Below are 24,960 nucleotides of genomic sequence, written 5' to 3'. Positions count from 1 at the left end.
CCCCGACTTAACACAACAGGTATATACACCCCCTCAGACCCTTCAGTGTAAATAACAAAAACAATAATAAAGCAACCCCCCCCCGAGCTGCTGCTGCCATTGACCAATGTCTATCGTTCTGCCAGAAAGTCAAAGAACGGTTGCCACCGCCTAAAGAACCCTTGTACCGACCCTCTCAAGGCAAATTTCACCCTCTCCAATTTAATGAACCCTGCCATATCGCTGATCCAGGATTCCACGCTTGGGGGCCTCGCATCCTTCCACTGAAGAAGAATCCTTCGCCGGGCTACCAAGGACGCAAAGGCCAGAATTCCGGCCTCTTTCGGCTCCTGCACTCCCGGCTCCTCTGCCACCCCAAATATTGAGAGCCCCCAGCCCGGTTTGACCCTGGATCCTACCACTCTCGACACCGTCCTCGCGACGCCCTTCCAAAATTCCTCCAGCGCTGGGCATGCCCAAAACATGTGGGTGTGGTTTGCTGGGCTCCCTGAGCACCTAACACACCTGTCCTCACCCCCAAAAAACCGGCTCATCCTTGTCCCGGTCATGTGTCCCCTGTGCAGCACCTTAGACTGTATGAGGCTGAGCCTCGCGCACGATGATGAAGAGTTCACCCTCCCTAGGGCATCTGCCCACGTCCCTTCCTCAATCTCCTCTCCAACTCCTCCTCCCACTTTTACCTCCACCACCGAGGCCTCCTCCTCCTCCTGCATCACCTGGTAAGTTTCCGAGATCTTCACCACTCCCACCCACCCCCCCGAGAGCACCCTGTCCTGTACTGTGTGTGGCAGTAGCCGCGGGAATTCCACCACCTGCCGCTTGGCAAATGCCCTTACCTGTAAGTACCTGAAGGTGTTCCCCGGGGGGAGCTCGTGTTTCTCCTCCAGCTCACCCAGACTCGCGAACTTCCCGTCCACAAACAGGTCCCCCAACTTAGGTATCCATGTCCTGTGCCACCCTGAAAACCCTCCACCTGTTCTTCCTGGGGCGAACCGGCGGTTCCCCCATATTGGAGTCAATGCCGAGGCCCCAACTTCCCCCCCTGTGCCGCCTCCACTGCCCCCAGATTTTGAGGGCAGCCACCACCACCGGGCTCGTGGTATACCTCCTCGGAGGGAACGGCAGCGGCGCCGTTGCCAGCGCCCCCAGACTCGTACCCACACAAGACGCCGTCTCCAGCCTCTTCCATGCAGCCCCCTCCCCCTCCATCACCCACTTGCGCACCATTGTCGCATTGGCGGCCCAGTAGTACCCACAGAGGTTGGGCAGCGCCAGTCCCCCCCCCCCCCTATCTCTACTCCGCTCCAGGAACACCCTTCTCACCCTCTGAGTCCCTCGCACCCACACAAACCCCATTATACTCCTATTAACCCGCCTGAAAAAAGCCTTCGGGATAAACACGGGGAGGCACTGGAACAGGAACAAAAACCTTGGGAGCACCGTCATTTTGATTGACTGCACCCTACCCGCCAAGGACAGCGGCAACGCGTTCCACCTCTTGAATCCCTCCTCCATTTGCTCCACCAGCCTTGTAAAATTATGCCTATGCAGGGCCCCTACGAACTACGAACAGCTCGCCCTTCCCCATGTTGAGCTTGTACCCCGAAAAGTCCCCAAATTCCCTAAGAATCCTCATTACCTCCGGCATTCCTCCCACCGGGTCTGCCACATACACAAGCAGGTCATCCGCATAAAGCAACACCCTATGCTCCTCCCCACCCCTCACCAAACCCCTCCAGTTCCTTGACTCCCTCAGTGCCATAGCCAGGGGTTCAATCGCCAGTGCGAAGAGCAGGGGGGACAGGGGACACCCGTCTCGTCCCTCGGTGCAACCGAAAGTACTCGGACCTCCTCCTGTTTGTGGCCACACTCGCCATCGGGACCTCATACAACAGCCTAACCCACCTGACAAACCCCTCCCCAACCCGAACCTCTTCAGCACCTCCCACAGGTACCCCCACTCTACCCCATCGAAGGCTTTCTCAGTGTCAATCGCCACCACTATCTCCGCCTCCCCCTCCCTCGCCGGCATCATGCTTACGTTCAAAAGCCTCCGCACATTCGCGTTCAAAAGCCTCCGCACATTCGCGTTCAACTGTCTCCCCTTCACAAACCCCGTCTGGTCTTCATGGATGATCTGTGGCGCACAATCCACAATCGTCGTGGCTAAGACCTTCGCCAGCACCTTGGCATCTACATTTAGGAAGGAAATCGGTCTGTAAGACCCACATTGCAGGGGATCCATGACCCGCTTCAGGATCAAGGAGATCAGTGCCCGGGACATCGTCGGGGGCAAAGCCCCCCCCCCCCCTTTGCCTCATTGAAGGTCCTGACTAACAGCGGGCCCAACAGGTCCATATATTCTTTATAGAATTCGGCCGGGAAACCGTCCGGCCCCGGTGCCTTCCCCTCCTGCATGCTTCCTATCCCTTTGATCAGCTCCTCCAGCCCAATCGGGTCCCCAGTCCCGCCACCAGTCCCTCTTCCACCTTTGGAAACCTCAATTGGTACAGGAAGCGGCCCATCCCTCCCTCCTCCCGTGGGGTCTCGGATCGGTACAATTCCTCGTAAAAGTCCCTGAAGTCCCACCCCATTGATGCCAACCCCACTCCGCACCACACTCCCTCCCCTGTCCTTAACTCCCCCAATCTCCCTAGCTGCGCCCGCTTCCGAAGCTAACGCGCCAGCATCCAGTTTGCCTTTTCCCCATACTCTCAAATCGCCCCCTGGGCCTTCCTCCACAGCACCTCCGCCTTCCTGGTGGTCACCAGGTCGAATTCGGCCTGGAGGCTGCGCCTCTTCCTCAACAATCCTTCCTCGGGCTCCTCCGCATACCTCCTGTCTACCCTCACCATCTCCCCCACCATCCTCTCCCTCTCCTCCCGCTCCCTCCGCTCCTTGTGGGCCCTAATGGAGATCAGCTCTCCCCTCATCACCGCCTTCAGCGCCTCCCATACCATCCCCACTCGGACCTCCCCATTGTCATTGGTCTCCAAGTAACTCTCTATACTTCCTCGGACCCGCTCGCTCACCTCGTCCACCAACAGCCCCACTTCTAAGCGCCACAGCGGGCGCTGGACCCACTCCTCCCCCATCTCCAAGTCCACCCAATGCGGGGCGTGGTCCGAAATGGCTATTGCCGAATACTCAGTATCCTCTACTCTCGCTATCAGCGCCCTACTCAAAATGAAAAAGTCGATTCGGGAATAAGCCTTATGGACATCTGAGAAGACTGAAAATTCCCTAGCTCGACTTCCGGTTGCGGCTATGCCTAGGTAGGTCGCACGTTCGGCAGCACCCACCGGGAACGGACTTTTGGGCTCTCTAGAGGGGCCCCAACGGCAATTGTTCGACGGCTTCCAGTGTGGGAAGGTGACAGCAAGGTCCCCCCGACACTTTATGGATTGGACCAGGAGTGGAGCGGTGAAAAAAGTGATCTTGGAGCAGCGAAAAGTGAGAGGGAGAAAAAACAAGATGGCGGCGGGTGGAGACTAAGCAGCCTGGGCGCAGTGGTCGCAGGAGCAGCAGGGGTTTCCTAAACGCTGCTTTGAGGAGCTGAAAACTGAAATGCTGGCGCCAATGAAGGCGGCGATTGAGAAGCTAGTGGAGACTCAGAAGGCCCAAGGGGCGGCGATCCGGGAGGTGCGGCAAAAAGCCTCGGAGAACGAGGTCGAGATCTTGGGCCTGGCGGTGAAGGTGGAGGCGCACGAGGCGCTGCACAAGAGGTGGGCGAAAACATTTGAGGACCTGGAGAATAGGTCGAGGAGGAAGAATCTTCGGATTCTGGGTCTCCCCGAAGGAGTGGAGGGGCCCGATGCTGGGGCATATGTGAGCACGATGCTCAATTCGCTGATGGGCGTGGGAGCCTTCCCGAGGACTCTGGAGCTAGATGGGGCTCACGGGGTCCTAGCGAGGAGACCCAAGGCCAACGAGCCGCCGAGGGCTGTAGTGGTGAGGTTTCACCGCTTTATGGACAGAGAGTGTGACCTGAGATAGGCCAAGAAAGAGCGGAGCAGCAGGTGGGAGAACACGGAGATCCGAATCTACCAGGACTGGAGTGCAGAGGTGGCTAAGAAGAATGGGCTGGTTTCAATCGGGCTAAGGCGGTGCTCCATCAAAAGGGTGAAGTTCGGTATGCTGCAGCCAGCGCGATTGTGGGTCACGTTCCAGGATCGGCACCACTATTTCGAAACGCCTGATGAGGCATGGAGCTTTATACGGACTGAAAAGTTGGACTCAAATTGAGGGTTTGTTGTGGGGGGATGTTTACTGTGTATATGGTGTTTATTACGTCTAGGGAATGTTCCTTTGGTTTGGGTGCTGGATGGGGATGGGTGAAGGGATTTGATGGGGAGACTGTGGGCGTCGGTGTTGGAGGGGCAGACCCCCATGAAGGAAGAGGGGGAGTGGAGGCCCGGGGGATGGGGAATTGGGGTAAGGCTGCAAAAGGAGCTGAGCTAGAGGGGGTGGGGCCGGCTCAGGAAAGCGTGGGCTTTTTCCTGCGCTAGGGAAGGATGGGGGCCGGAGGGTGCTGGAGAGGACCGCACACTGACTGCTAGGGAGGGGGAGGGGGGATTCTCACACTGGGGGGATTCGATGGAATGGCGGGAGAGGCCGGGGTCAGCAGGAGTCAGCTGACTTACGGGAGTGTTATGGGGGGAGCAAAGGGCTAGATGTGGATCTAGCGGGGGGAGGTGGGGGGGAGAGGGGGGTATAGGGTTGCTGCTGCATTGGCCAAAGGGGAGCTGGAAGTAGGAGAGGTGGTCGGGGCGGGGGTCTGCCGTCTGGGGGAGTGGAGGGTGCGGGAGGCGCGGGCACGTGGCTGGCCTAGAAAAGGAGATGGCTAGTGGGAGGGGTGGGGAGGGGGAGCAGCCCCCCAATCCGGCTGATAACTTGGAATGTGAGGGGCCTGAATGGGCCGGTCAAGAGGGCCCGGGTGTTCGCGCACTTAAAGGGACTGAAGGCAGACGTGATTATGCTCCAGGAGACCCATTTGAAGGTGGCAGATCAGGTTAGGCTGAGAAAGGGATGGGTAGGGCAGGTCTTCCATTCAGGGCTGGATGCGAAGAACAGAGGGGTTGCAATACTGGTGGGGAAGCGGGTGTCGTTTGAGGCAATGAATATTGTAGTGGATAATGGAGGTCGATATGTGATGGTGAGCGGTAGGTTGCAGGGGGTGCGGGGGTGGTACTGGTAAACTTGTATGTCCCGAACTGGGATGATGCCGGATTTATGAAACGCATGCTGGGTCGGATTCCGGACCTGGAGGTAGGAAGCTTGAGAATGGGGGGGGGGGGATTTCAACACGGTGCTGGATCCGGCACTGGATCGATCCAGGTTTAGGACAGGTAGGAGGCCGGCAGCGGCTGGAGTGCTGAGGGGGTTTATGGACCAGATGGGAGGGGTGGACCCTTGGAGATTTGCAAGGTCGGGAGCCAGGGAATTTTCTTTTTTCTAAAAATATGTTTATTCAAATTTTCCAACAAAATTGTTAACAAACCCACCCCCCAATAACAAAAAGAAAGAAACACAAACACATCAGTCAAGAATTATACAAAAACTTATACTTCTACATCTCAGCAGTTCTGGCAGCATCTGTGGAGAGAGAACGGAGCTAACGTTTTCGAGTCTTGGTCATTTCATCCAAACTTGAAACGTTTGCTCAGTTCTCTCTCCACAGATGCTGCCAGACCTGCATTTTCCAGCATATATGTAGCCGGGTAGCTCGGTACTGGAGAGGTGAAAGGAGAAAGAAGAAAAGCAGCTGGAAAATAGTTATGATTACAGCCATGCCCAGCTGGAAAGCTGAACTGTCCCAGAAAGCAGAATTTTGGGCTATAAGCTGCTGATTTGAAAACGTCAGAGATAAACTATACTGAACTGAAGAAGGCTTCCTAAACTTAAAGGCAATTCCTGGGTGGCAACTATTTGCTGAATTTATCTCATGGGGTTGTACAGTATTTGATTGTTTTGGGATGAGGGGCATTTCTCAGAGTTTAGGAAAGAGATATTTGGGAGTACAGTTAATTCCAGAATATAGCGCGTGTGTATAGCCATTGTTGAAGTTAAGTGTACCTTAATTTTTCATGTTGTGGCCTTTCTTGTGCGTTTTTACATGTTTTGTTTTAAATTTAGTGTACCCAAATCATTTTTTCCAATTAAGGGGCAATTTAGTGTGGCCAATCCATTTAGCCTGCACATCTTTTGGGTTGTGGGGGCGAAACCCACGCAAACATGGGGAGAACGTGCAAACTCCACACGGACAGTGACCCAGAGCCGGGATTGAACCTGGGACCTCGGCGCCGTGAGGCTGCAGGGCTAACCCACTGCGCCACCATGCTGCCCTACATTTTTACATGTTAATAAACATTCTTTTATTTCAGTGATTACAACAAGACTCTCTTGTTTGCAAATCTGTCCTCATAATATACCAAATTGAAAAAACGCACTCTTAAGAACCAGCGTTCGAAGTTACCCTTCTGGGTTTTTGGATTCCCTTACTTCTAACATCAGCAGGGTTCTTAACACAAGAAATAGATCAAAGAACTACGCGGAGAAAGATATTTGCTAGTCTGGAACATGGTCAAATCCCACCTTGTCAATTATGTAGTTTGTGATGTGAGATCAACCCACGCTGACGTGGCAGTTATTTCCAGCAGTCTTACAAGTGGAGTTCAGCCCTTGGATGTGTGGATAAATAAACCTCTCAAGGACAGTATCTGAAAGATATGGAAAAATCAGATATCGGAAAGGGAAAAAACATTCACTAAAGTTAGAAATACGCAAGCACCCTCGCAAGCATTGTAGTAATTGGTCATAGGGACGTGGAAAAACTTAATCCCAATATTGTCAAAAAAATCATTTCTACATTGTGGAATATGGTACAGAGGACATTTACTTGTGGAAGGATGATACTGAAGTTGGAAGTACTACCGATGAAGATGAGGAAGATCCATACATGATATAGAATCAGGCTGTTTGGTGATTCTGATAATGATCAGAAATATTTTGGAAGAGTGTAATGTGAAGTGGGTGGGTGGGGTTAGAACTCGGGTTAGAGTTGTGGGGATGTATTTTCACTGGGGTCCTGTCCCACCTTTAGCAAAGAAAATCTCACGGCATTTGCATCTTCCGCCAAAGTAACGATAGCCCATTACTTCATTGGATAACATTCTCCATTACTGCAGCTCTGCTATCAGTGGGAACATAATTATTATTTATTCTGGGATTTATTCTGGGATTTAAATGCCTTTGGCAAAAACACCTTGCATTTATATAGCATCTTTAACACAGTTAGACATCCCAAGACAACTCACTGGAACCACATCAGAAAATATCTGGACAGGTGACCCAAAGGCCTTGCCAAAGATTTGAGTTTTAAGGAGCATATTAAAGGAGGAGAGAGCGATGGTGAGGTTCAAGGAGAGAATTGTAGATCTTACAGCTCAGGCAGCTGAAGGCACAGTTGCCAGTGATAGAGCGATTAAAATTGGGGATGTATAAAAGGCTAGAATTAGGGGCTTCAGAGATCTGAGGGTTGTATAGCATGACCAGATAATATGTTATCGAGGTGTTGTTTGAGGGATAATTAGAGGTGGGAAAAGTTCTCAGGGCTTCATTGATTTAAGCGATGCCATCAGATCTGCTTCAGTGTCAACCAGTGGATCTGCAGAGGTTATGACTAAGTGGCATGGCAGGAATGCACTTGCACAATACTCTAGTCTCCCAGAAGCAGATGGCTATGCGCAAGGCTGGAAAAGCAGACAGGGCCACCCTGACCCTGCAAGAACATAAGAAAAAGTGGGCAATTCAGCCCCTCAATTCTGCTCTGCCATTATATGAGAACACGGCCAATCTTCTATGTCAACTACAGTTTCCTGTCCAAATCTATATCCCTGATTCCCTTAATGTCCAAAAATGTACTGACCTCGGAATCGAGAAAGTTAAATGACCTAGTGTCCACAGTCCTCCTGGCTAGAGAGTTCTAAGGATTCACCACCCTCTTGAGTGAAGAAATCTCTGGTAAATGATTGATCCTTTAACCTGAGATTATCGATTCTCCATCCAGGGGAAACAGCCTCTCAGCACCTACCCTGTCCTCTTCCAGATTGGAACTGGCCTGTCTTAAGTTAGTTGTCATGAGAGGTGGACCAGCTCAGGTGCAAGAGACTCATTATTGTCATCCACTCGTTCATCAACCACTCAAATAGGATCTAGGAGCAACAAGATTATATTTAAGAGTTCATTTGTTCCAAATTGGCATGAAGTTGAAGTACAGTTTAAGGAATGGGCATAGTCACATAACACAGACTGTAAGTACAATTATGGCATCTTTAAACATGTTATACACACACATTTATTTTTGGCAAGGTTTGGATGAAGTATCAAGAATGGGAAGTTTGAGAGGAAGGTCGGCAGATACACATGTATGTACGATGGGAAGGGGACATGTGTGTGGACAAGAATGCTGCAGTGGCCAGCTACGGTGGCTAAGCAAAAGGCTCCCTTTCACAACAGCGCACAAATGCCTTGTGGTAATGAAAAGGAAAATCTAACCTCACATCTCTGGGTTTTGGTGATTTCTTTTTAGAAATTATGCTCAGGTTAGACTACTGTGCACCATAACGAAGGATATTGTGACCTTGGAGGGAATCAAGCATATATTTACCAAATAAATACTTGGACTCCTAAAGTTAAATTATAAGGACAGATTACACAAACTAGATTTATATTCCCTGGCGATTAATATATTAAGAGCGAGTTCATCAAAGTTTTCAAGTCTTTAAGAGGAATTGATAGGGTAGTTAGAAACTATTTCTGCTCGTTGGGGAATCAAGGATTAGGGGCCGCATTCTAAAAATTTAGAACCAGACTTTTCAGAGTGAAATTAGGAAATACTTCTACAAACTAAGGGCGATACAAGTTGGAACTCTTTTCTGCCAAACAGTTTGTCCGATCAATCGTTAATTTTAACTCTGAGCTTTTTGTTAACCATATGTATTATAAGGATAAGGAGTAAGATTGGATATTTGGAATTAAGTCACAGCCCAGCCATGATCTCAATGAATGACAGTACAGGCTTGAGGGCTAAGTAGCACACTCCTGTTCCTTTGTGATTTCCAATCTCTGAACCTAAAAATGTAACAGACTTCTTCAACCTACATGTTACTATGGTACAGCCACTCGAGAATTGTATATGCTTTGGTAAGTCAAAAATGAGTAGCAGAAATGGAATAATGCAGTTGTTCACCACTTGAGTGGATCTGTACATTTTATTTTGGAACCTTTAGGCATGTTTTGATCCCAGAATTCAAAACAGACTGATGTTACTCAGGAAAATGTGCAACTAAATAAATCTATTTTCCCATGTGACGTGGCAGACCACTTTTTGTTTACTGCTGAATCTGCATTGTAAGCCTTCCAAGGTCAATGTTTCCTTCCTGAGGTGCAGTGTCCAAATGCAATGCTCCAGATGGGGTCCAATGAAGACACTCTGGCAACAGAAATTTCCTCCCCTTCGTATTCTCGCCTCCTAAGATGAAAACCAACATTCTATTAGCCCATTTCATTACTTAGAGTCATAGATGTTTACATCATGGAAACAGGCCATTTGGCCCAGTTTGTCCATGCCGCCCAGTTTCTATCACTAAGCTCGTCCCACTTGCCTGCATTTGGCCCATATCCCTCTATACCCATCCTGCCCATGTAACTGTCTAACTGCTTTTTAAAAGACAAAATTGTATCCGCCTCTACCACTGCCTCTGGCAGCTCGTTCCAGATGCTCACCACCCTCTGTGTGAAGAAATTTCCCCTCTGGTCTCATTTGTATCTCCTCCCTCTCACCTTAAACCTATGCCCTCTAGTTCTAGACTCTTCTACCTTTGAGAAAAGATGTTGACTATCTACCTTATCTATGCTCCTCATTATTTTATAGACGTCTATAAGCTCACCCCGAAGCCTCCTCGCTACAGGGAAAAAAGTCCCAGCCTATCCAGCATCTCCTTATAACTCAGACCATCAAGTCCTGGTAACATCCTTGTAAATCTCTTCTGCACTTTTTCTAATTTAACAATATCCTTCCTATAACAGGGTGACCAGAACTGAACACCATGTTCCATGTGTAGTCTTACCAATGTCTTATACAAAACATTACGTCCTAACTCCTGTATTCAATATTCTGACCAATACAACCTAGCATGCTGAATGCCTTCTTCACCACCCTGTCCACCTGCGACTCCACCTTCAAGGAGTTATGAACCTGTACTCCTAGATCTCATTGTTCCGTAACTCTCCCCAACTCCCTCCCATTAACTGAATAGGGCCTGCCCTGATCTGATCTACCAAAATGCATCATCTCATATTTATCCAAATTGAACTCCATCTGCCATTCATTGGCCCACTGGCCCAATTGGGCAAGATCCTGTTGTAATCTTATATAACCTTCACTGTCCACTATGCCACCAATCTTGGTGTCATCTGCAAACTTACTGTTGCTAACTTTCTCCTTGGTTCAGTTGCTCTGTTTTATTACCTTTGCTCTCGAGTCGCCAGGTATCTTTATGATACCGCCACGAGGTTCAAGTCCGAGTAATGACCAATAACCCAATACACCGATTAGTAAGATTCAAATCAAAGCACATTTATTATACACAGTAATCGCTACTCATGCACAAATTCTACGTCTAAGCTACTTCTACAACTAACAGGCCTATACTTAACTTCGGACTGGCCCACCAGGTCAGGGGAACAAATGGCCTTTTGTTCGGGTTCTGAGTCTGCGGGATTCGAAGTTGGTACGGATTGGTAGCTAGGAGCGCCTATCTCGTAGCAAGTATTGAATTAAGACTTACTTTGTTCGGTGGTCACTGCACCGGTCACGGTCAATGTTGGTTCGTGTTGCTGGGTGACCCGGGCAGGACGAAGAGGTGAAAAGGACTGAAGAGAGACCAATTTGAACTTGGGGCTTAACTCTTATAGTCCCCAGGGGCTTCCCGCCTTTCGGGGCGGACCATGTACCTGGTCCCAAGTCATTGGACTTTGCCCCAATCGCTTGGTTCGATTTCTCCAGTACTGGAGCGGTTCCCTGATCAATGGGCGGTCTTGAGGTGCTCGTTCACCTCCTTTGTGTTGGCTCCTGCTGGCGCCGAGGAGTCTGGCTTTGCTTTATGTGTCCAAAATGTTACTTATTGTTCCCGGGGATTGCTCATCAGTATGCAGATGGCTGCTACATTGTCATGCTGATGGTCGCTGGTATCGATGTTGTCTGGCCTTTTGCAGAGTTTTAATACACAGCAAACCTGCACCTGCCGGTTTCTGTCTTGTTGGCTGACTTTCCCATCAGCCTTAGCCGTTCGCCATTTTAAATCGGGAGTTGGCCAATTTAGGTGGCTACAATACTAGCCATGCTTCCTACATTCTCATCGAAATCATTTTTATATATATATATATAAATAAATATATAATAAAACAAATAACAGTGGATCCTACACTGATCCCTGAGGCACACCGCTGGTCACAGGCCTCCAGTTTGAAAAACAACCCTCCATTGTTGGCTTTGGTCTTCAAGCCAATTTTGTATCAAATTGGCTACCTCACCCTGAATTCCGTGATATCTAACCTTTTGCAACAACCTACAAAAGGGAAAGGGCAGCATGGTGGCGCAGTGGGTAGCACTGCTGCCTCACAGCGCCGAGGTCCCAGGTTCAATCCTGGCAACGGGTCACTGACCGTGTGGAGTTTGCACATTCTCCCTGTGTTTTGGGTGGGTTTTGCCCCCACAACCCAAAGATGTACAAGTTAGGTGGATTGGCTGTGCTAAATTTCCCCTTAATTGGAAAAAATTAATTGGGTACTCTAAATTTATTTTTTAAAACTACCATGCGGTACCTTGTCAAAGACCTTGCTAGTCCATGTAGACAACGTCAACCACACTGCCCTCCTCTACCTTCTTGGTTATCCCTTCAAAAAACTCAATCAAATTCCTGAGACATGACTTTCCCCTTACCATGCTGACTTTCCCTAATTAGCCCTTGCCTGTCGAAATGCTGTAAATCCGGACCCTCAAAATACCTGCTAACAACTTGCCCACCACAGAAGTAAGGCTAACAGGTCTCACTTTTTGTGCTTGTGCAAGTTTTTTGTTTAATGGTTTGTGTATATGGAAAGGAACAGATTTTTGCTCCTCCACAGCTCCTTTATCAGCATTAAAACAATATTGTTATTTGCCTTTCTTGGTTATGTTGCTTTATATCTGTCTTGCATATGTTTCCCCAACTTGACCTCCACCTGCCACGGTTTTGCCCATTCACTTAATCTGCCTCTGTTCCCTTGCTGTGGCCATCTACAAATTTCTGTTCCTTTCTCCAAGTCAATGACCTTTTAATTGTAATTCATTCTGGGATGTGGGTATCACAAACAAGGCCAGAATTTAGTCCAGCTTGAGTTGTGTTGCTCTTTATGATATGAGACTCTATTTAAGATATGATGTTATGTCCCAACAGCGTCGCCAATACTGTGGGTGTTTCTATTTCTCTTACTGAACCACAAGCCTTCCCTTATGTTGGTCAAATGACCACACAACCAGTTAGTCAGTTCAAAAGATGGTTTATTTACACACACAAAGACATGCAAACACAATATACTACAAGTTAAACAACACCTATCAGCTACGAAAACTTATACTTAACTTCAGGGCGACCGGCGCTGTGCAGATTGATAAGGCCTTTATCTTGATCTCAAATGCTGGTTTGAAGAAGTGGCTCTGTCTCTGCTGGACTCATCCGTCCGGTAGTGATCGTTGGTCTTGAACTTGGCTGTCTGGTCGTTATGCTGCAGTTGGGCTGGCACAGGCCGGATCCAAAAAAGGCTGGCATAAGCCGGGTCCAAAAGAGACCGAACACATGGTTGTGTCTCTTTTTATCCCTCTAGGGTTTCGTGCTCTTTGGGGTGGTCCTTAATCTTGGACCCAATAATTCGACAGGCTTCGATCACTGCCTTTGATTTTGGCCAATAAAGGGGCGGGTGCCTTGGTGGGTCCTTAGCGGTCATTGACCTTGGCAGTTGGGCTCTCTGAGTAAAGGGAGTGGCGCCGATCAGTCTGTGGCCGTACCGGTTTCTTGATTGGAGTCCTATTGTTCTGGGTAACGGGCCATTAAAATGCAAACGAGCGGGGGTTTCGATCAGGTCTAGCTACCTCTGTTGCAAATTCACACAAGCTCTGTATCTGTCTGAGTCCTGGGTTGGCCACAATTCCCATGATCCTTTGCAGATGGCCATCTCAGATGGCTACAGTTGCCCTTGTAGATCTATATGCTGAAGGATCACCTTGGGTGTCTGCAAAGTTTTTTTTTATAAATTTAGAGTGCCCAATTCATTTTTTCCAATTAAGGGGCAATTTAGCGTTGTCAATCCACCTAGCCTGCACATCTTTGGGCTGTGGGGGCGAAACTCACGCATAAAAGGGGAGAATGTGAAAACTTCGCACGGACAGTGACTCCGAGCCGGGATCAAACCTGGGACCTCGGCGCCTTGAGGCAGCAGGGCTAACCCACTGCGCCACCGTGCTGCCTCGTCTGCTCACAAAGCTGAGTCACATCAATCCCAAGAGCCTCTTGCTGACACAGCCACCTCATGACTCCAGCCATGGAAATTGCGCCAAAAAAGCATGTGATTGGCCAATTCTGCTCTCGGATGAGAAATTAAACCAAGGCTCCATCTTCTCTCATGAGGTGTTGTAAAATATCCCACAGCACTATTTCAAAGAAGAGCACGGCAGTTGTCCTCCGTGTCTTGGTTAGTATTTATCATTCAACCAGTAACACAAAAACTGATTATCTGATCGTTATCGCATTGTTGTTTGTGGGATTTTGCTGTGTGAAAATTGTCTGCCACATTTCCTACATTCAAAGTACTTATGTGGCTGTAAAGTGCTTTGGGATGTCCAGTGGTTGTGTAAGGTGCTACATGAATGCACGTCTTTTAAAGCAGCCTGATATAGCTATCAATGGGAAACTATAGATTCAGAGATGTGATGTATTTTGTGGTAGAACATACGTTAGCACGAGATGATGTATATAGACATTGTCAATTTTTTGGCTGTGGGAAAGATGTGCCATGAAGCGGAATGAGTTGGCTGGCAGTAAGAATGATGGAAAATCATGATTGATTTCAGGACAAGAGAAAGGTGCAGGATAGTTGCTAATAGAGTTGCTGAAGAAAGTGCCATTATAAAGAGGTCTTCCGAATGGTTCTCACAGTTCATAATAATCATTGTCACGAGTTGGCTTACATTAACAATTCAATGAAGTTACTGTGAAAATCCTCTAGTCGCCACATTCTGGCGCTTGTTCGAGTACACTGAGGGAGAATTCAGAATGTCCAACTTATCTAACAGCACGTTTTTCGGGACTTGTGGGTGGAAACCAGAGCACCGGGAGGAAACCCACGCAGACATGGGCAGAACGTGCAGACTCCGCACAGACAGTGACCCAAGCCGGGAATCGAACCTGGGACCCTGGTGCTGTGAAGCAACAATGCTAACCACTGTGTTACCATGCCACCCCATGGGCTCCTGTCTCCTCTGCTCCATGCCAAAACCCCTCTTTGCATTGAGGCTACAGAAAATGCAGCACACGTTGATTATCATGAAACTTTGACTGGGTTGTATTGAAGGTAACCTGTCAAGGCATTAGAGTCAACGATATAAGTAATCTATTATTGATGTGGTGGGGGCATTTATCTCGCTGTATCTGTGCTCAGTAGGTATGTTTGGAGACAACAGAGATATTCCTGATCTCCCCCGATCGAATCATTATTTCGTGTCAGCAAAAAATGGGACATGATGAACTCCAATAAAATAATATAGTGACTGTTGCTGGGGTAGTATATGATTTTATGCAGGTCCTCCCACACAAGCTGAATACTGAAGGGTTCAAAGCCCCTGTGGTTTATCTGTGGTGCATGTATGTGTGCAAGAGCACATTTGTAGTTTTATTGGTTAATGTGGAGTATTGCATCCAGACCTGAGCATCATTTTTGAGGATGGATGAGGGCAGCACGGTGGCGCAGTGGGTTAGCCCTGCTGTCTCATGGCGCCGAGGACCCAGGTTCGATCCCAGCTCTGGGTCACTGCCCGTGTGGAGTTTGCACATTCTCCCTGTGTCTGCGTGGGTTTCGCCCCCACAACCCAAAGATGTGCAGGGTAGGTGGATTGGGCACGCTAAATTGCCCCTTAATTGGAAAAAAATAATTGTGTTCTCTAAATTTTAAAAAAATAATCAAATGTATTTGAGGAAGGATGTGATGACTTTGGGGAGAGTACAGAGGAGGTTCACAAGAATAATTCCAGGGATAAGCAATTGTAGCCATGAGGATAGATTGGAGAGGTTGGGATTATTTTCACAGGAGAAAAGGCAGGTATGTAGTGAGAAATTGTTTTCTCGAGTATATTGAGAACTAAAGATCACAAATTCAAAATAATTTGTAAAAGGAATAGAAGTGATGTGAAGAAAAATCTTTTCACCCAGAGGGTGGTTGGGATCTGGAACGATCTTAGTGACAGGGTGGTGGGGACAGGTTTGGTCGAGGTATTCAGAGAATTGGATTACTATCTGAAAAGAAAGAATGTGCACGATTATGAGGGTAAAGCAGGGGTGTGGGACTATGTAGAATGCTCTTTCAGGGAGCCAGTGCAGACTCAATGGGTTGAATGGCCTCCTGTACTCTAAAGATTCTGTGATATCATCCCAATTATCACCACTAGATGTCCCAAAGTGTTTCACAGCTAACGAAGTGCACTGATTATTGTAGGGTAACATGGCCGTCTATTTGCACACATAAACATCTCATAAACTGCAATGAGACGAATGATCAGAAATACATTTCTGGCAGTGGTGTTTGAGGAATAGCTATTGGCCAGAACACCGGTAGAATTCTCGTGCTGTTTTTCAAATAAAGCCATGGAATCTTTTTGGTCTACCTGAGAGACAGATGAAATTCTGAGTTTAATGTCCACCTGAGAGACAGTGGGCAAGATTCTCCACTCCCGCGCCGGTTGGGAGAATCGCCTGGGCCGCCAATATTTCCCGGGACGCCGGTCTGATGCCCTCCCGTGATTCTCCCAAGCGGCGGGAACGGCCCCGTCGAGTTCCGCAGGCCGGAGAATCGCCGGAGACACCCAAAATGGAGATTCTCCGGCACCCCCGGAGGTCCGGATGGGCCGAGTGGCCAGGCGAAAATGGCGGGTTCCCCCCGGCGCCGTCCACACCTGGTCACTGCCGTCGGGAACAGCGCAGGAACGCTGAGGGGGCGGCCTGCGGGGGGGTGAGGGGGGATCCTGCACCGGGGGGGGTTACCTCAAATGTGGCATGGCCCGCGATCGGTGCCCACCGATCATCAGGCCATCCTCTCTGAAGGAGGACCTCCTTCCTTCCCCGGCCCCGCAAGATCCGTCCGCCATCTTCTTGCGGGGCGGACTCCGAGAGGACAGCAACCGCGCATGCGCGGGTGACGCCAGTTATGCAGCTCCGGCCGCGTCATCTATGCGGCGCCGCCTTTACGCGGCGACAAGGCCTGGCGCGTGTAGATGACGCGGCCCCGATCCTAGCCCATTGTCAGGGCCTGAATCGGGGCCGTTTCGCGCCGTCGTGAACCTCGACGGCGTTCACGACGGCGTGGGCACTTCGGCGCGGGAGTGGAGAATCCCGCCCAATATCTCTGACAGTGTTGCACTGAAGCTTTAGACGTGATTTTGTGCTCCGGTCTCTGCTGTGGGTTTAAACCCACATTCCTCTTACCCTGAGACAAACTTGCTAAATTGACATAAAGCTCTGATTATTCTATTACTTACACCTTTGACATTTTGTGAACAGTCCATTGGGAACAATCTGAGTGCTTTTTCCTATTGTTTAATGTCCATGGGGAAAAAGATGTGATTGCTTGGTAAACAATTCATTAGTAACCTGCTTTATGTATCGGTGTACTGCATGTTAGGAACAGTAAGTAAGGCAAAATATTGGTTAGCTAAAAATTAATAAATAAGTGATCAAATCCAACTCCAGACAGAAAGACGCAAGATTCAAGACTGTGGGAGGACAAGTTTGGGTTAGAATGGCAAAGCACCAACAGGTTTACAAAAGGTGATGAGAATTCAGGGATCAACAAATGCTTGAATGTTAGAAACGTCCCAAGAGATAAGAATGGGCTGGCCCTTAAGGCAGTGTGTTTAATCTTTATACGAATGGCATACATGCCTGTTAACATTGTGCACGGCAAGCATGTCCTTGCACTAACCTTGTGTTAATCTTACATACTGAACAGCATAAAGGTTGAACACATTGGGAAACTGCAGGAAAGCTTAATAATCTTTCAGTAGTCTACCATGAACGATCTGATCAGAGAATTTAGTTCACAAACCCCCGATTAGTTATTTACTGGGGAGTATAAATGCTGATAAACTCATATAGGTTGGGTTTGTATTGATTTGATAAATAAAGAGCATTTGTCAGATGAATCTCTGCTGCTTCAGCCTATAAGTGATATGTCTTAACACTGCAGAGTAACTGAGGTCTGCATGGACACCATGGGAAGCATCTGAGGCTGTATCTTAAATGTTGCAATTTCAACAGACTGCTAATTTAACACCCAGGGGGACACAGATCACAAGATGTCAGGACATATCTTACATGTGACATATCAAAACACTTCAAATATGATCAGTTACTTTGCAGTGCAATTACTGATGAAATAAATATGTTGTACATACTGGAGCCATTCTTGACTAAAGCAGATTAAAACATAAAAATATAAAAGTAGGCCATTCTGATTCTCAACAATGTGATAAATGAGCAGTTATTCTTTTTTTCATGGTGGTGAAGGGAGGAATTCACAATGAGAAATATGCAGTGCTAAAATATAATGTCCCCTTGTTGGATGTCTAGCCCTGTAGATCTTTCCCGTCAGTTAAACCTATGAGATCAAATAAGAACAAAGAAAAGTACAGCACAGGAATAGGCCCTTCGGCCCTCCAAGCCAGTGCCAATCATGATGCCTTAACTAAAAAACACCTTCTGCCCTTTCTCGGACCGTATCTCTCTATTTCCTCCCTATTCATGTACTCATTGACTCCTCTTAAAATGTTGCTAATGTGCCTGCTTCCACCACATCCTCCGACAGCGTGTTCCAGGCTGCCACCGCTCTCCGTGTGAAAAGCTTACCCCTGCACATCTCCCTTAAACTTTCCCCCTCTGACCTTGAACCTGTGCCCCCTTGGAACTGACACTTCCACCCTTGGAAAAAGCCTCTGACTATGCACCCTGTCTATGCCTCTCATAATTTTGTAGACCTCTATCAGGTCTTCCCTCAGCCGCTGTCTTTCCAGTGAAAACAATCCTAGTTTATTCAATCTCACCTCATGGCCAACACCCTCGAGACCAGGCAACAACCTGGTAAACCTTCTTCGCACTCTCTTCAAAGCTTCCACGTCCTTCTGATAATGTGGTGACCAGAACTGCACGCAATACTCCAAATGGAGCCTAACCAAGGTTTTATATAGTTGCAACATGATTTCCCAACTCCTCCAGGCTGATGAAGGAAAGCATGCCACAAGCCTTCTTAATCACCTTGGCCACCTGTGTTGCCACTTTCAGGGAACTGTGGACCTGCACACCCAGATCCCTCTGTATGTGGTGGTTTCGGGCACAGTTCTGTTTCTTTATTATTCATTCATGGGATATCGGAGTCACTGGCTGTGCCAGAATTTATTGCGGCACTGTTGCTTCACAGCGCCAGGGACCCGGGTTCAATTCCCGACTTTGGTCACTGTTTGCGCGGAGTCTGCACGTGCCTCCAGGGGCTCTAGTTTCCTCCCACAAAGTCCTGAAAGACATGCTGTTAGTTGAATTGGACATTCTGAATTCCCTCTCTGTGTACCCGAACAGGTGTCGGAATGTGGCGACTAGGGGATTTTCACAGTAACTTCATTGCAGTGTTAATGTAAGCCTACTTGTGACAATAATAAAGATTATTACTATTAATTGCCAATCAATTGAGTGGCCTTTACAGAGGGCATTTAAGAATCAACCACAATGCTGTGATTCTGGAATCATATAGGTCAGATCAGGTAAAGATGGCAGATTTCCTTCTTGAACGGACCAGATGGATTAGTTTTTACGATAATCAACGTAATAGCCATCAGACTTTCATTCCAGCTTCTACCCTCCCTGAACCCCATTTCCCTCCATTAAGGTGCTCTTTAAATCTACCTCTGACCAAGGTTTCTACTTTCCTTCTGTGGCTCAGTGCCACATTTTATGTAAAGTTTTGTTTGATAATGTTCTTGTGAAGCACTGTGGCACACTTATGTTAAAGGCACAATGATTTTTTTAAATATTGCCTACCAAGTGGCAAATTAATGATGCAAAGGCTCAAGCGATGACAAATATGGCAAAGTTTTAACAATGAATTCTTGGGGTGGCTAGCCCTGCTGCCTCATGGCGCCAAGGTTCCGGATTCGATCCTGGCCCTGGGCCACTGTCCGTGTGGAATTTGCACATTCACCCGTGTCTGCATGGGTCTCGTCCTCACAAAACACAAAGGTGTGCAGGATGGGTAGATTAACCGTGCTAAATTGCCCCTTAATTGGAAAAAAAAATAGATTTGGGTACTCCACATTTATTTAAAAAACTATGAATTCTTACAGGCAAACCAGACTAATCTCTCACTCCTTCTAGTTTTATTAAGTGAGGATGTGGCGGGGGGTGGGGGGAAGCAAGAAGGATTCCTTATTAAACAAGGAACCCCAGTTATGTCAACATAAGGTTGTCATTTCTGGAATGGCTGTTTCCAACTTGGTGGTGGATATTTACAACGGAGAACATTGTTTTTTTTTACGAAAATCAACGATGGTTTCATAATCGCCATTAGAGGGCAGCACGGTGGCGCAGTGGTAGCACTGCAGTCTCACGGCGCCGAGGTCCCATGTTCGATCCCGGCTCTGGGTCACTATCCGTGTGGAGTTTTCACATTCTCCCCGTGTTTGTGTGGGTTTTGCCCCCACAACTCAAAGATGTGCAAGGTAGGTGGATTGAACACGCTAAATTGCTCCCTTAATTGGAAAAAATGAATTGGGTATTCTGAATTCATTTTAAAAAATAATTGCCATTAGATAATTACAGGTTAACTTTGGCATTATATGTTATGCTTTAGTCAAGGTTGTCCAGATTCTCTTAATTCTAATTTTGAATGAAATTAATGTTTTGTACAACACGTGTAAACCAACCAGCAGAAGACACGTACTTGTTTATTAGGAGAGATGACATTTATTCTATGTACAAATTATGTACATAGTCACATTACTTACAGCTGTGCAGTCCTACACACGCCTTTAAGGAGTGCCTTCTGTAACCACAGCAACTCCTTTGTCAAAACTGCTCCCTAAATACTTTGGAACATTAGCGATTCAAAAGGCAGCTGTCTGTACAAGTAAAAAAATAAAATAAGGCAGCACGGTGGCGCAGTGGGTTAGCACTGTGGCCTCACGGCGCCGAGGTCCCAGGTTCGATCCCGGCTCTGGGTCACTGTCCGTGTGAAGTTTGCACATTCTCCCAGTGTTTACGTGGGTTTCACCCCCACAACCCAAAAATGCAAGCTCGGTTTATTGGCCACACTAAATTGTCCCTTAATTGGAAAAACTGAATTGGGGATTCTAAATTTTAAAAATAAATAAATAAACAATGGTAAGAGAATAAAGGCAGAAAATATTGTCAATATATGCTAGCTCTGTTATGACAAAGGATTTATACCAACAGCGTTAAACTTTCTCTTTGCAAATGGAACCGCTTCTATTTCTATGATGTGGAGATGCTGGCGTTGGACTGGGGTGGGCACAGAAAGAAATCTTAAAACACCAGGTTAAAGTCCAACAGGTTTGTTTCAAATCACTAGCTTTCGGAGCACTGCTCCTTCCTCGGGTGAATGAAGAGGGAGGTTCCAGAAACATATATAGAGACAAAGTCAAAGATGCAAGAGGCTGCTTTGAATGCGAGCATTTGCAGGTAATTAATTCATTACAGATCCAGAGGAGTAATCCCAGGTTAAAGAGGTGTGAATTGTCTCAAGCCGGGACAGCTGGTAGGATTTTGCAAGCCCAGGCCAGATGGTGTGGGGTGAATGTAATGCGACATGAATCCAAGGTCCCGGTTGAGGCCGTACTCGTGTGTGTGGAACTTGGCTATAAGTTTCTGCTCGGTGATTCTGCGTTGTCGCGCGTCCTGAAGGCCGCCTTGGAGAACGCTTACCCGGAGATCAGAGGCTGAATGCCCTTGACTGCTGAAGTGTTCCCTGACTGGAAGGCAACAATCCTGCCTGGCGATTGTCACGCGATGTCCGTTCATCCGTTGTCGCAGCGTCTGCATGGTCTCGCCAATGTACCACGCTTCGGGACATCCTTTCCTGCAGCGTATGAAATAGACAACGTTGGCGGCGTCGCAAGAATATGTACCGCGAACCTGGTGGGTGGTGTTCTCACGTGTAATGGTGGTACCCATGTCGATGATCTGGCACGTCTTGCAGAGATTGCCATGACAGGGTTGTGTGGTGTCGTGGTCACTGGTCTAAAATCTGGCTAGTTTGCTGCAAACAATGGTTTGTTTAAGGTTGTGCGGTTGTTTGTCAAACAAACCATTGCTGTCCTGCTTCAAGTGGGGACAGGAGTAACGGCACAATCAAGTTCATGTGTACAGGTGAATATCTTGCTGACACTCATTGTCATGCATGAATAATAATCACAGGCAGCACTGTGTCGCAGTGATTACCACTGCTGCCTCACAGTGCCGAGGACCCGGGTTCGATCCCGGCCCAGGGTTACTGTCCCTGCACATTCTCTCCGTGTCTGCGTAGGTCTCACCCCCACAACCCAAAACAAGGTGCAGGGTAGGTGAATTGGCCACGCTAAATTGTCCCTTAATTGGAAAAAAGAATTGGGTACTCTAAATTTATATTTAAAAAATGAATAATAATCACTTCGGTGAACGACTTAAAGGGCACTTGGTGTCTGTGGAACCCTGCCTCAGAACAGGTGCGGAGGGGAAAGGAGGCGATTGGCAAGAAAACCAGCATAAGCTCCCCTCCTGCCATAAAGACCATCTCCTGAAAACTGCTGTAGATTACAGCGCATGGGTTCCCCCCCTCCCCGCTGCTGTTCACTCTCCCACGAAGAAAGGTCGATGAATGGTTGCCACCTTCGGGCGAACCCCAGTACAGATGATCTCAAGGCAAACTTAATTTTTTCCAACCCAGAAAAGTTGACATGTCCGTAAGCCATAGTTCGGTCTTCGGGGGTTTTGAGTCCCTCCATGCCAGCAGTATTCGCCGCCGGGCTATTAGGGAAGAAAGGCCAGAACATCTGCCTCTTTCTCCCCCTGGACTCCTGGGTCTTCCAAAGCTCCGAAAATTGCTACCCCTGGACTCATCACCACCCTTGTTTTCAGCACCCGGGACATGACCCCCGCAAATCCCTCCCAGTACCCCCTAAGCTTAGGACATGCCCAAAACATGTGAACGTGGTTCACTGGTCCTCCCGCGCATCTAGCGCACTTGTCCTCTACCCCAAAGAATTTGCTCATCCGAGCTACCGTCATGTGGGCCCGGTGAACGACCTTAAATTGAATCAGGCCAAGCCTGGCACATGTTGCAGTTGAGTTTACCCTACTCAGGGCTTCCGCCCACAGCCCGTCCTCTATCTCCCTGCCAAACTCCTCCTCCCATTTGAGTTTCAGTTCCTCCGTCTGGGACTCTTCCCCCTTCATGAGCACCTTGTAAATATCTGAGACTCTACCCTCTCCTCCTTCTCCTCTAGAGACTATTCTGTCCTGGATCCCTATTGGCGGGAGGCGTGGGAAGGATGGGACCTGTCTGCATACAAAGTCCCGCATCTGTAAGTACCTAAAGTCATTTCCCCTTACCAGCCCAAATTTCTCCTCCAAGCCCCTCAAACTAGCAAAGCTCCCCTCCAGGAACATATCGCCCACCCTCCCCACCCCCGCCCGCTGCCATGTTCGAAACCATCCATGTTCCCGGGGGCGAATCGATGGTTATCACATATTGGAGCGCAGACAGACGCGCCCACCTCCCCTACATGCCTCCTCCACTGGCCCCATATCTGCAGGGCCGCCCCCACTACCGGGCTGGTGGAGTACCTGGCCGGCGACAGCGGTAGGGGAGCCGTGACCAGGGCTGCCAAACTGAAGGCAACGAAGCCGCCTCCACTCGCTCCCAGATAGACCCCGTACCCATCATCCACTTCCTTATCATGGCTATGTTAGCTGCCCAGTAGTAGTTGATCACTCGGCAATGCCAGTCCCCCCTCCCTGCAGCTCCTTTCAAGCATCGCCTTCTTCACCCGTGGGACTTTCCCGCCCAGACAAAGCTCATGATGATTTTACCAGTCCTTTTGAAGAAGGACAGTGGGATAAAGATCGGGAGGCACTGGAAGATGAACAGAAATCTAGGGAGGATTGTCATCTTTACAGTCTGCACCCTCCCTGCCAGTGACAGCGGGAGTGCATCCCATCTCCGAAACTCCCCCTTCATTTGTTCCACCAGTCTAGTCAAATTTAACTTAGGCAACCTGCCCCACTCTCGTGCCACCTGTATCCCCAAGTACCGGAAACTTTCCTCCACCAGCCTAAATGGCAGCTCCTTCAGTCTATTCTTCTGGCCCCTTGCCTGCACCACAAACATCTCACTCTTGGCCATACCAGGATATGTTTTTTTTTTTCTTTTCTTTTTTTTTAAATTTAGAGTACCCAATTGTTTTTTTCCAATTAAGGGGCAATTTAGCGTGGCCAATCCACCTACCCTGCACATCTTTTGGGTTTGTGGGGGCGAAACCCATGCAGACACGGGGGGAATGTGCAAACTCCACATGGACAGTGACCCAGGGCCGGGATTCAAACCCGGGTCCTCAGCGCCGGAGGCAGCAATGCTATCTACTGTGCCACCGTGCTGCCCTCCATACCAGGATATCTTTAACCACAATCAAAACGTTTTAAAAACCGTCAATTTCATTGTCTTGTGCAATCAGATGCAAAAGGTTCATCAAATTGGGAATGAGCAAGAGTTGACGATGCAATACATAACTATATAAGTTGTTGCTGACTGCCTCTAAGAATTTAAGTAATTTAAAAATAAACAAAAAAAGGCTAATAATCCAGCCCATCGAAGCTCAATTTAACTCGTAAGTGTAGCCTTACTTTTATCCAACTCCTGCTAAAAGAAAATGGATATATAGGCAATGGTGATGTGGTTTAAATTATGCAATTTCCAGCCCCCACAAGGAAACACAGTAATCAACTTCCGATGAGTATGCTTTTCTGGAAACCGCATTGACATGACGGGTCAAAATCAGCAACAAAAAGGAAACCGAGTAATGTTTTGATTCATTTCTCCTTGTTTTATTTTTAATTTTAAAAAATTGAACTTCTAGTGATCTTCAAATCCTCAATGCTCCAATGGTATTTCAAAACTAATGGAGAATTCTTTAAAGTATTTTTAAGTCACTATTTTAACATTGGCAAATTGGGAGAAGGGAAGAAAACTTCCAAAACTGTCAAAATGGGAACTGGAAGTGAGCATAGGAATTAAATGAAATTCCTTCTGCATTATGAGAAGAAGGTTATCAAAGGTAAATTGGTATCCAAGATTAAGAGTTTTTCAAAGTGAGGGGTCGTGTGTTGAGAGGGTCGCAGATCGGTTGCGGTGGACCCAATTGTAGGAAACCTGCCTAATAGCTTACCAGCTTTTACATTCAGAAAGACATTTTAAATGAAAATAAATGACGCTGCAGAGGCAACACCAGAGCAGGTCACATGCCCTGCACGTACACTTGACGTTCATGCTTTTGCCGCCAAATTATGGAGCTGAGCTTGAATTTTGCAGCTGCTGGCAAGAGGACTGAAAATGGAT

The 24,960-nt window shown here is 47.9% G+C and overlaps 1 long non-coding RNA gene across 3 annotated transcripts in view; it reads right to left on the bottom strand.

The window, feature by feature from the left end:
* The window catches only part of LOC140425611 (uncharacterized), a 39,455-nt gene that overhangs the window by 5,432 nt on the left and 9,063 nt on the right, over positions 1-24,960 (bottom strand). For 2 of the 3 annotated variants that reach the window (XR_011947903.1, XR_011947904.1), the window contains exon 3: positions 17,202-21,447. This is a non-coding gene — a long non-coding RNA (uncharacterized lncRNA). Of the gene's footprint in view, positions 1-6,594; positions 8,214-17,201; positions 21,448-24,960 lie in introns of those variants that run through there. The other variant, XR_011947905.1, reaches the window with a different exon arrangement.

Source organism: Scyliorhinus torazame, chromosome 6 (assembly GCF_047496885.1).
Source record: "Scyliorhinus torazame isolate Kashiwa2021f chromosome 6, sScyTor2.1, whole genome shotgun sequence".
Classification (NCBI taxonomy): domain Eukaryota; kingdom Metazoa; phylum Chordata; class Chondrichthyes; order Carcharhiniformes; family Scyliorhinidae; genus Scyliorhinus; species Scyliorhinus torazame.
The sequence above is the reverse complement of the archived record's forward strand: the minus strand, read 5'-3'. Positions and strand labels throughout refer to the sequence as shown.